Source organism: Prionailurus bengalensis, chromosome A3 (genome assembly GCF_016509475.1).
Source record: "Prionailurus bengalensis isolate Pbe53 chromosome A3, Fcat_Pben_1.1_paternal_pri, whole genome shotgun sequence".
In the NCBI taxonomy this organism is placed as follows: domain Eukaryota; kingdom Metazoa; phylum Chordata; class Mammalia; order Carnivora; family Felidae; genus Prionailurus; species Prionailurus bengalensis.
The window spans coordinates 135570235-135581390 of NC_057354.1; the positions used below are offsets into that span (position 1 = coordinate 135570235).

General features: G+C 51.9%; 1 non-coding gene across 1 annotated transcript; it reads right to left on the reverse strand.

The window, feature by feature from the left end:
* Positions 1-2682: 2682 nt before the first annotated feature.
* Positions 2683-2789, reverse strand: LOC122467360. Its single transcript, XR_006292905.1, has one exon. It is a non-coding gene; the product is annotated as a U6 spliceosomal RNA (small nuclear RNA).
* Positions 2790-11156: the final 8367 nt, after the last annotated feature.

An 11156-nucleotide genomic window follows, 5' to 3' on the forward strand; every position in this document is an offset into this window, starting at 1 on the left:
CCCAAGAGTATGATCTCCAGTCCGGATATAAGCCCCAAAGTCTACCTTCATATATCCACTCATTCACTTAATACCTCTTCTTAGAGAAGTCAGAAAGGAATGTATGTGATGGACACTGTGAGTACTCACCAATGGTGTCTCTCTTCCGGGCACACACACATCGTATTTCTCATAACACTTTTTTAAAAGAGTCAAGGGGCGCCTGGGTGGCACAGTCGGTTAAGCCTCTGACTTCAGCCAGGTCACGATCTCGCAGTCCGCGAGTTCGAGCCCCGCGTCAGGCTCTGGGCTGATGGCTCAGAGCCTGGAGCCTGTTTCCGATTCTGTGTCTCCCTCTCTCTCTGCCCCTCCCCCGTTCATGCTCTGTCTCTGTTCCCAAAATAAATAAACGTTGAAAAAAAAATTTTAAAAGAGTCTTTGTAGGGGCGCCTGGGTGGCTCAGTTGGTTGGGCGTCCGACTGCAGCCCAGGTCATGATCTCACGGCTCGGGCCCCACGTCGGACTCTGTGCGGACAGCTCGGAGCCTGGAGCCTGTTTTGAATTCTGTGTCTCCCTCTCTCTCTGCCCCTTCCCTACTCACGCTCCGTCTCTCTTTGTCTCTCAAAAATAAATAAACATTGAAAAAAATTGTTTTAAAGAATCTTTGTAATTTTATTTAATTATTTTTTTTTTACTTGAGTATAGTTGACAAACAATGTTCTATTAGTTTCAGGTATACACAATAGTATTTTGACCAGTTTGTACCTTATGCTATGCTCACAGTATAGCTCCTGCATGACACTTTGAGGTGGGAGAATATGACTACTCATCGAGAAAATAAATCTGTTACACATCCTATGTTTTCCTGAGAAGCTGAATCACAGAGATTTGTTGCGAGAGGTTATTGGGGCCAGGCCTTAAGGGTCTCATCCATAAGGCGTTGAGGGAAGGAGAATAGGGAAAAGTTCAATGCAATGTAATTACTATGGAGCCTTAGCTAATCCCATTGAGGGCTTCTGAAGCTGGATTGACCATCAGACTTGTTCCAAGTTGAGTCAAGAGCCGCCTCTGTTCCCCCATGTCAACTGTCGCTGGAAGCGGGCTGCTTTGGGGAGAGGGCATTTCCTTGGGCTAGATGACTCTCTTTATAGGAGACAGTCCATAGGGAGTCACATAAGGGGTTCCATCGGGACCCAACTCTCCAACAGCAGGGATAATGAGGGCTTCAGACCCCACGGGAAATTCTGGGCAACACACCCCTGCACCCACTGCACAGCCACAAGGTGAGACGGTAGAAAGACACTGCCCACTTTTCTAATCTCGCGGTTGCCTTTGGCAGTGAGCATGAAGGCTGTGAGTAGGAAGGGCTGAGCCACGTCCCTAAGTCATTGCATGAAAAGCAGTTGTCCTGGAGAATTGTCCAATCTACGACGGGCATGGCATCCATGGGAAATACACTTGTGATTTATACCGTTGAGATTTGTTTTTGTCACCACAGCAGATGCCTGGCCCCAGACTGACCACTCCAATGCCTCGAAACAAATATGTGCAAGACCAAGTTCTCGATTCCCCACCTCCTCCGAACCTCCCCCTTTCTACAGTCTTCAGCATCTTGCTTAGTGGGAACTCCATTCTTCCAGTCTATAAATTAAAAACTCAGGTACCACACTGACTCTATCACAAAGGCAGTTCTTCCTTTAGAATAAAGCCAGGAGTTATTCATGTCTCACACCTCCAGTATTAGCTCGCGAAGCCACAGACATTTCTCTCCCCGATTATTGCAGTAACCCCCTAACTGATGTCCCGCTTCTGCACTCACTTCCCTCCATTTTGGCGAAGACGACGGGATGATCCTGTAGGACAACACTCTCCCCCAACCCTTCCAGGAGCTCTCTCTCACTCCGAGTAAAAGCCAAATCTTTCAAAGAGCTACATTATGTTATCTGGCCCTAGGTTACTTCTCCAGGCTCATCTGGCATCGTTCTTCCATTGGCTCATGCTGCTCCACTGACTTCCTTGCACTTAGCAGCACACCGGCACAATTCTCACTCAGAACATTCGTGCTCATTGTTCCCCCCAGCCTGCAGTGATCTCCCCCAGCTAGAGATCTCTCACTTCCTTTAGGGATTTACACAGCTGTCATCTTAATACTGAGACCCTCCCCAACCACCACATACTTTTAGAAGAATTGATTATGCTTTGTTGTGCTCTAGAATATTTGTCATCATGAGACATATTGTAAATATTTCTAAATAGATTTGCTCCACGAGGGCAGGACTTTCTGTATTATTCACTGTTGTATCTGCTACACCTAGAATAGCCATTCTTACACTGGATATATATTTGCAGAAGAAATAAATTGAATATATGGGGCTGCTCATTAGTACTAATGGTTTATAGATTACGTAGGATTTTCTATGAAAAACATATTATATTTGTATGTAAGAGCAATTTGAGGCACCCAGATGGCTCAGCCGGTTAAGCATCGGACTACAGCTCCGGTCATGATCTCACGGTTTGGGAGTTCGAGCCCCGCGTGTCGGGCTCTGTGCTGACAGCTCAGATCCTGGAGCCTGCTTCAGATTCTGTGTCTTTCTCTCTCTCTGCCACTCCCCTACTCGCACCCTGTCTCTCTCTATCTCTCAAAAATAAATAAACATTTAAAAAAATTAAGAGCAATTTTATCTCTAAAGTTTTTTTTTTTTAAATATGGAATACTTCGCGAATTTGCATATCATCCTTGCACACGGGCCATGCTAATCTTCTCTGTGTTGCTTCAACTTTGGTCTATGTGCTGTCAAAGTGTGCACTGTTACTTAAATCTTAGTAACTTTCATCTCTTTTCTTTTTTCTTTTCATATTGCAATGGCTGAGACCACCAGTTCAACTCCTGAAGATGTTTTCCTATGAAAGAGAGCTGAATTTTCTCTAGTTATTTTTCTGTCTCTATGGAAGTGATCATGTGGTTTTCTAACAATTACTTGATTTTTGATGTTCAACCATCCTTGCATCCCTGGAATATCCTGACTGATCTTTGAAATCGACGTCAGAATACAGAGCTCGAGAGACATGGGCCACAGATTTTGACTGAGTGAGGCCTTGTTACCACCCCTTAGAGACAACTGTTTCCATATCATAGACTATTCCACTGATGGGTATGGTTGTTTCTGGAAGCTGTTTCAGGCAAAGTCAATGCTTTGGGGAGCCTGACAGATATTGTGAATCAGCAACACAGGCTGGAGAGTAAGTTTCGTACAGAGGAGAGCTCACCTTAAAATATAGTTAGTGGTCAGGGATTAATGAGTTATCAACAGATTGTTGCCACATATAAGTGGGGCCCCGGTGTTGCTGGATCACCTGATATTTGGTCAGAGAGACTGGGGCATCTGGACTTTTAAAGCATCAACTAATTTTAAGTGCTTTTAATTAATTTGAATCTATAAAAGAAGATATCATATGGTGCAAGTATAACATATCTGTAGGCCAAGTTAACACTACAAGTTTGAGACCTCCAGTGTCTAGAATGAGTGTGTGTCCTTCTCTGGTTTTAATTCTTTTATCTTGATTCCTCCTCTGTAAATCGTGGATAACAATAATTGTGTCACTGAGTCGTGGTGGTGAATACATACGTTTCCGAAGCATTACAGCAGCGTTGAAATGAAAGAAAGCCCACTATGGCTTCCAGCCTGGGAGTGTATACTTCTAGATGAAAAGGGAAAGTCTATTTAGCTCATGTCCATCATTCCTTGAAGAAACCAACTTTGAGAATAAAAAGCCCATGAAATAAACCAATGCAAGTAGCAAGAAGTGAGGAATAGGAGTTTTAATACATTTTCCCTTCCTATCGTCCATACAACCAAATATCATTTACCACAAAAAAAAAAAATGGAGAAATTAACACTGTCCTTGCTAGATGGCTGGGTGGGTAACATCAGATGCTGGCCACAGAAGCTTGGACTGTGGTTCTCCATGTGGCGTGGGTGCTCATTACATTTCCTGTTGTTCCCTTTCTGTCCCTTTCATCCCTTCATGTCTGCAAGGCCCACAAGCATAAAGGATGCCAGGGTCCAGTCCTCAGGGGGATGGATTCTAGACTGAAGAAGATCAGCCACGTGAAGGACTGTCGCACTCGCTAGGTAGTGTGGGGAGGGGGCGTGGCCCTGCCGGTGCCTGGCCAAGGCTGGCGAGTCTCTCGTGCCTTAGTTCAGTGTGGAAAATGACTATGTGTACCCGTCCTGATGTTGAGGGGGCTAAACGAGATGAATACACGTGGAAGGCGTGAGCAGTTGGCACTGAGTGAAAACCCAAGGATGGTGACAAGCTGCCGCTCTTACTAAAGAGAAACAGAACAGCGCGGACAGACCCCCGGCCAGCCCAACCCAAGGCGCTGGGAAGGCCCAGGACGCAGAAGACGGGTAGGTTCAAAAGTCAGGGACAATCACGCTACACGACACAGAAAGTTTTCCAAAACCGAGACCAGAGTGAACAAAAGCACTCAGTGGGGGCAGGGCAGCAGCTGGGCTGCTCCCAAAGTCATCAGCTGTGCACCGAATCGGGATGCCCGCCACCCCCACCCCGGGCCCTGCAGGGCCCCTGTGTCCCCGCCCCCTCCCTCCACGAAGTGAGTGCGGCGGCTTGTGTCTCTGGGTCCGGGAATGCAGAGGCCCTGTCGCTCAGGGTGCCCTGGGACCGGAGCCCCTGCCCCCCCCCCCCGGGCGGGCTGGGATGACCCCCCCCCCCCCCCCCCCGCCGCGGGGCACACCTGCGGTGACGTCAGGCCCGGGCTCACCTGCCCGAGCGGGCGCAAGGGACCGGCTGGGGGCGCACCTGCCGGAGCCCCACAAACGGGGCAGTGAGCGGCCGCTGATTAACATGCAGAGCCCGGGACGGGGCGAGGCCGCAGCTGGACAGCAGCTTCTCCGAGTCTCTAGAAAAAGCCTCTGTCACAGCTGGAGAGAAGAGAGCGCGGCGCCGGCCGGGCCGTGGTGCGGTGCCAAGAGCCCTTCTTGGGGCGGAAGCGGCGGCGCGGCCAGCTGTCGAGCGTTTGAAACGTGAAAGGCCCGGGGCTCCGGGGAGGGCAGAAGACAGAGGCCACGTCAGAGGAAGCGCGGGCTGCTCCGGGGGCCGGGGAAACCGTGGGCTGAGGCGCGCCCGTTGGGCCATCAATAAGGCTTTCAGAGAGCCGGGCGGAAAAACAGCTGGGGAGGGGGAGGGGGAGAGGGGTGCAGGGGAGGGGCCGCGACCCTGCGCAGGGGGACCCGTCCAGTCCCGGGGCGCCGCCGGCACCGCAGCCCCGGCCCGACGGCCCCGGGCCGCCCCCGCTACCCCCCACCCCCACCCCAACCGGCCACCGCGACCCAGGTCCCTGCCCTCCACCCCCACCCCTGCCACCCAGGTCCCGGCCCGGCCGCCCCCACCCCGCTGGTCCTCCGCCCCTCCCCCACCGCCCAGGTCCCTGCCCGCAGCCCCACCCCTGCCTCCCGGGCCCCGCCCTCCACCCCTGCCACCTGAGTCCCTGCCCTCCGCCCCCACCCTGCCTCCAGGTCCCTGCCCCGGGCCACCCCCCCCTCCACTTCCCTCCCCGTTCCCGGCGGGGGGGAGGGGGGCACTTCCTTCGCCCCCAGTTCCCCTGCCTTCCTTGCACAGCCTCAAAGCAAGCTTGCTATCTTTCATCTTTTTTTTTTTTCACATTTTTCCGAGCCCCACCTCCAGGCCTCCCCACCTAGAATCCCGTAGCCCTCCTCTCTTCTTCCCGCAAACCTCTGCGACCTTCTAATCGCTTAGCGACTGAGTATCAGTGACCTGGCAGGGGTCAGATCTGCCACCTGCTAGGAATAAATGGTAAGCGTACCCCGTCTGTGACCTGGGGCGTGTCAGGCCCTCCAGTGTGGAAGGCCAGGAGAGTGGCAATTCTCCCTGCAGGTCCGCTGATCTCTAAGAGCATGGGCCTCGGGGCCCTGGGCCTGAGCAGGATAGTGTAATTAGGCTAAGACAGAAAAAAGAAGTGCCTCTGCTCGCCTTCCTGCCGGCAGCCAGAGCCCGGCACCCTTTGGGGCTCCTGTCAAACCACAGGCTCGCCCGCACTCGGCAACTTACCCACGGTGGCACCTACCCCCTGTCTACACTTCCCCCTGTCGTCACAGAGCCTGCCGTGTGTGTGTCCCACGTTGCCCGAAAACTGCTCGGTGGGCTGGTTCTTCCATTTGTTCCCACGTGAAATTTAAGGCCGTCTTCATGACATTCTGGGGGTCACTTTTAAGTAAAAAAAAAAAAAATCGGTTTACTTGATATCACGAAAACAATACAGCAAATAGCTCATGGCTGGGTCCAGTCCCATGTAGTAACCACCCCGGAGAGTGGGCAAACTTCCGGCATCCTCCCCGGCTAGCCCTGAGCCGTGGTGGGTTCCTTAGCCCTTCCCAGGGCCTTCACCTGCCGGCTCATGCTGCCCCCGCTGATACCTGACCTTCGGGGCCGGGGAGTTTGGGCGTGGAAGGGGGGCATGAAGGGTCCTACTCCTCACATTCACTCTGGCACAGCAGGTGTATAAAGCTGACCCTCTGCCCTCCACAACCTCTCCTTGCCTCGGAGACTCCTTACCGGCAGTCCCCTGGATGTCGGACATGCCGCCTTTCTTTTAGGAATCAGCTTCCAGACAGGAAAGCGGAAACTCACTGTTACTTTAAGAGAGAACGCATCTAGGGAATGGGCCAGGCAGGCATCAGACAACTTAGACGCAAGCCAGGACATCGGAGTCCCAGAGCTGCAGCCGGTGTGGGGGTTACCAGCCCCGGGTCCGGGCGACAGAGGGAAGGGGTCAGGTGATGAGAACAACTCCGGAGGCTTGGAGGGGGACCCTCCCAGAGCTGGAGCCCCACCCCGGGGCGAGGCTGCTGCTGACGGTCCAGGAGCTTGGTCCTGGTGCTGATGGTCCGGGAGCTTGAAGGCGGGACCCCAGGCAGACTGGGACTCAGACCTCTGAAGGAGGAGGATTGCTTGAGGAGAGAGTGCTGGGGCTGGTTCTAGAAATGTGCGCAGGACCAGAAACTGAAATAAAGCCCTGCTCAACAGGCACTGCAGGGACAGGCGGCATTGCTGGTAAGCCGTGGCCATGAACGGTTGTGCGAGAGAGAGGATGGGGCCCCTCGCCCCTCCAGCCCTGCTGTCAGCCCGCAGCCGCCGCACCTGCGCAGAAGGGCTCAGGAGCCCTGCCTGGCAAAGGAGTAGGTTTGCAGCCCAACCCCGGCGTCACAGAGCAGAGCAGGGTAGGTGAGAAGCCGAGGGACGGCAGCTTAACAGTTAATGTGCTGTGCCTGACGGCCGCTTGATTTCCTTCCTGGGCACCTAGGCATCAAGGTACCCTTGGGGCAAGTCTTCTGGTCCCCGCGATGGGGCTTTCCGGGACGGCAGTGAGTCTAACACATCTGTTGTCTTGTTCACAGCCCATGCCTGGCCTGTGAGGATAATCACACATCCTTCGCCCAAAGGGTCAACGTCCTCTTCACTCGGCTTTCACAGCTGCTCCCCTGCCCCAGAGTCGTTCAAGAGGGAGCCGGATGCTACTGTAGTGTGTCAGCCAAAATACAAGCCACAGATTTCCAGGCTTCCCAGTGATTTCACTTAATTCCTCGTGGCACATCGAAACGGACTCTGGACAAATCTTACCCACCCCCCTCCAGCTTCTTCCAGACTCTTGAGACCATCAGATGGATGCGTCATGAGGACTGGTTTTCTCTTCTTTCTGAAATCCAGCCTCAGGATCTTGCACTTCATTCTAGAATATGACATCTGTCCATCTGTTAGTGCCTCCACTGAAGTCTCTACTTCCACATTCTGCTAAATTTTAATTAACAAATTCGCAATTAGAGGGAAGCATGATATGTTACATAACGATGTCATTTATACGTTCACTTCCCTACCATATATGGAGCATTGTCAAGATGACAAAGAGGAAGAGACATCATTCTCTCCTACAACACATGCATGAGCTAAAGGGAAGACAGAACTACAAAGAAATCATGAGAATGTGGAATGGAAAAATTAAGGGGGGCCGGGGGGCCTGGTGAAGAATGAACAGATGAAGGGACTGAGTTTTGCACAACAGACCGGTCAGCCCGAGAAAGAACTAAAGACTTTCTGGGCAGGGACAGCAGTGCCTACAAAGGCTTAGGGGCGTAAAACCGAGGAAGTGCTCAAAGGCAAGCAGGACACTCGTCACGAGCTAAGGACAGGGCTGCCATTGGGCTGACCAGGTCCCATGTGCTGGGAGCCTGGACCCGCCGCCATCGCCCGTGGAGAGGTCAGCTAAGCTTGGATCATCCAGGGTGTTGTTGTTTGATCGTCTCTGTTTCCTTAAATGAACAGAACAACTTGAATTTGAGACACTGGTTGGGACATGCATGTGACAAGAATGCACATTCTTAAAAACGTGCGTTTCTGAACTGAGGCAAGGAGAGGGTCTTGTTAGGATGCTAGAGAAGGAAGTCGCGTCTTGGCAACTCACTGGATTTAACGACTGGGGGGCAGAAGAGGCAAAACTCACCCAGACGTTTTACATCATGAAGCTGGTTTTATGGCCCTGCCATTGTTGTTCCAGAGGCTCAGGAGGTGAGAGAGCAGGACACTGGGGGTAATGAGTCTGCAGTAAGGACAGTGGAGTCCAGAGACCCGCTTAGGGCTGAGACAGGAGCTTGGAATCACTCCCCCACAGACTTCCGTCTAAACTGGCACAAAGCCACGGGGGGAAACGTGGACATTAGAACATCACCACTAAAGTTGCTGCTGTCAAACAGGCACACGTTTTGTGTGTGTGTTCATTTGAAATAAATCTCCACGGGTGATCAATAAACCTGACGCTTGGTCCAGATGACCATGTAAGAGACCACGGAGAGAGAGACGAGTCCTTTCGAAAGACAGGTCACTTTTTTTTTTTCTTCTTCTTCTTCCTAAAGGACACCTTATTTACAGCCACAGAAAAAGGCATTCAAAATCCAAATTTTGTTGCAACACAGTGACATCTAGCGTACGACTTGGCTAACGCCAAGAGGCACTTCCCCAGGGAAGCATTGAAGAGCCTTTCGAACTAAAATGAAAATTCTGACCCGGGTTTTAAAGGCAAAGTTTAAGAGGAGGAGCAGCGCGGCATTATCTGGTCCACAGCTCCATCGGGGCCCAGACACCCATCCCGCGTGGGCCTCCGGGTCCGAGGTGATGCTTTCAAGCCAGAGTGATACGTCTTCCTCACCTGACAGAGGTCTTCCCCGGCATTAATTGGTTTTGATTAGGATGTTTAGTTAATTGTAATATAATTACTAGAACTTGGATTATTAGTTTGCTTTAATGATAGCCATTAAGCTTTTAACATAAATATGATTATGCTAGAATATTATTTTGTCCTGAAATTGCAAGAGTGCTTTGCAGGTAGACGCTGAGCTTCGGGACAGAGATGAGGAAAATGCTGGCTGGTCCCGGTGGGTTTTCGCCCGTGGAACCGCATTTCTGAGTGCACGTAGCTTGATGGGGAAACGCTTGTCGCCAGAAGGCAGAAGTCCTGTGTTCTTGTCCCCGTGTTGTCATTGATCGGCGACGTGACCTAGCGGGAGACACCCTGTCCCCCCGCATCTGTAACTAGGGGTGGAAAACTGCCTAAGTTTCCTCGCTGTGTCTCGTGAGACTCAGTCAGGAGCCTGCTTCTCGTATTTTGTTCATCTTCACAACTCCACTGTGAGATGTGTGTTCTTTCTCTCGTTTTACAAACGAGGAAAGTACAACTCGGAGAGATTAAAGTGACTGTTCGGCCGATAGGCTTGCCCAGGACAGAGCCGGGGGTGTGAGCCAGCACCGCTAGGCTCCAAGCCAGTCCGTCCTTCGCTGCCCATCACACCGAGACTGGCAAGACCAGCGGAGAATCGGCTGTATCTAGACCCTAAGAGCTTCCGCATGGGAAATGAAGTCAGTGATACTTTAGACATCTAATTCTATCCCTCTGTCCACAAGAAGCAATTGGCTCAATATTACAATGACTGTCAGGAAAAGGTACCACTGATAGTGAGATGCCAACACTAAAATCATCGGGTTTGGCAGTCTCCAAAACAGAACTGCTAATCCTGAGAATTTTCTCGAACAGGGTTGTTTTTCTCTTGCATTCGGACACAACTCATCTCAGCAGCAGAGAGGTTACCAGGCTCAGAACTGAATGTTGGGAATAAGGTTCAAATTGAAAGAAAGGAGATGGAATGAACGATCCCTGGCACGCATCCAGTGCTGAGGTCCCCGGCCCTTGACCACAGCCCACACCGTGCTCCACGTCACGGCCACCTTGCGGTCAGGTGGCGGCCCTTCCCACGGCCACAGGGAAGGCTGTACCTGCGCTCTGACTCGCGGTGACGGAGTTCTGTCTGAGGCCTTCTCCCCTACCTCACATCGGTGCAGATTTTATTTTACAGTTGGCCAGATCCAGCGTGGGTTCCCGTGAGGGGAACAGGCCTCCTCATCCACTGCCTCGGAGGGTCTAAGTGCAGGCGGCCGCAGAGTGGACGTTGGTCATTATCCCTCAAGTCTGAAAACCTGCGTACCCCCTCAACCGTCCAACTTTTTACTCTACAAACGTTCCCCCATTTATGCAAATAGGCGTGTTTCTTTATGTGGCGGTATTTCAAAAATACTGACCCTTGAAGACAACACAGTCGGCCGTCTCCAGAGGGACACGATTTGCCATGTGGAGAGAGCCGTTCACTTCTCTATACTCGCGGGCACTGGTATTTTTAACAAGTATATTTTCACATAATTCTTGGATAATAAAGATAGATGTTCACATGGGTGCGGGGTGCAGGGTTTCAGCCGAAGCGTCGGGCAGGTCTGAAGCAGCTTTGGGAGGTGGAGGTCATATGCCCCCTCCCTCGACCCGGACTAGAAGGCAGGTCAGGGTTCGAGGCCTTCAGAATAGCCTGCCAACTTTGCCATCTGTTCACTGGGCAGGCAAGATATTTAGGTCCTTCCAGCAGTTGGTCAGAGCGCGAGGCTCTTCCCGGCATCGCCCTTCAGCCATACCCACAGCTGGGCTTGAACAAGGAGATTCTAAAGACGGTGACCCCAGTTACGAGTTCCCCAACCTGGCCGACTGTAGGGTTCCCTTGGAAAGTTTTTCTAAAAACGTGCACATCCCCATATTCAGTCTT